Genomic DNA, 923 nt, shown 5'->3' with positions numbered 1-923 from the left:
TCTACCACGTCTCCCCGCAAAGCGTCGGCTCCAGGAACGTTCCATTCCTGTCCCCGACAGCAGCCCTGGCCCCGGGAGCCCAGCGAGCGTTTGCTGAGGAATGAACACAGGAACGGTGGAGCGAAGCCGTGTGACGCTGATGGCGGGGGCAGGACAGAGACGACGGTGAGGCCTCAGGAACGCAGCTGACACGGCCGGGGCCCGCGCTGCGTGGACTCGACCCCCAGGGGGCCCTTCACACTATTCCCTCATTTTCAACACAAAAACAGAGCCCAGAGGGTCAGCAGCTAGCCCAAGACCCCCGCGATGAAGCGAAGGGGCCAGGACACTCCGACCCTCTGAACCCCCGTGCTGGCCGCCCCACAGGCCAATGTGCCAAACCATTACCAGGGACTGCTACTGCCTGTGCCCGCCCAGCCCCCCGGGGTAGAGACCAACTCCCGCGTGTCGCAGACGGGAAGCTGAGGCTCAGGAAGGCAGCGCCGCATGAGCCCGCTCGGCCACCAGCCGCTGGGCCGCCCCGGGCTTCTGTGATCCTCACGGCTCGTCTGTGACAGTGGAGCCCACGGCCCAGGAGATGCTGCCCATGCTGGGCACAGAGTGGCCTCATGGAGCAGACGCCACAGCTGCCCCACTGGCCTCTCCCTGTCTTCTCACACCAGCATGAGGTACGCAAGACGGGGCCACCCTGGGGGTGAGGTGACACCCCGACTTCCTTCTGTTCCCATCGGATGCGCTCAGCATCCCTGCCCTGCCCTGCCCCAGAGAGAAGCTGCTTTGAAAAGGAAAGGAACGCCTCCCGCTGGGTGCTCCGCCCCCCAGCAGGGCCCCCAGCACCCTCGAGGTGCCCTCGCCCCAAGACAGGACCGATGCGCGCCTGGGAATCGGTGCGACAGCACAGAAACCCAAGCGCCGTCCGCGGG

General features: G+C 66.4%; 1 protein-coding gene across 1 annotated transcript in view; it reads right to left on the bottom strand.

Annotated features, from left to right (window-relative positions):
• The window catches only part of RBM38 (RNA binding motif protein 38), an 18977-nt gene that overhangs the window by 6313 nt on the left and 11741 nt on the right, over positions 1 to 923 (bottom strand). The gene's annotated exons all lie outside the window — the stretch shown is intronic.

This window comes from Pteropus alecto, unplaced genomic scaffold, assembly GCF_000325575.1.
Source record: "Pteropus alecto unplaced genomic scaffold, ASM32557v1 scaffold45, whole genome shotgun sequence".
In the NCBI taxonomy this organism is placed as follows: Eukaryota; Metazoa; Chordata; class Mammalia; order Chiroptera; family Pteropodidae; genus Pteropus; species Pteropus alecto.
The sequence above is the reverse complement of the archived record's forward strand: the minus strand, read 5'-3'. Positions and strand labels throughout refer to the sequence as shown.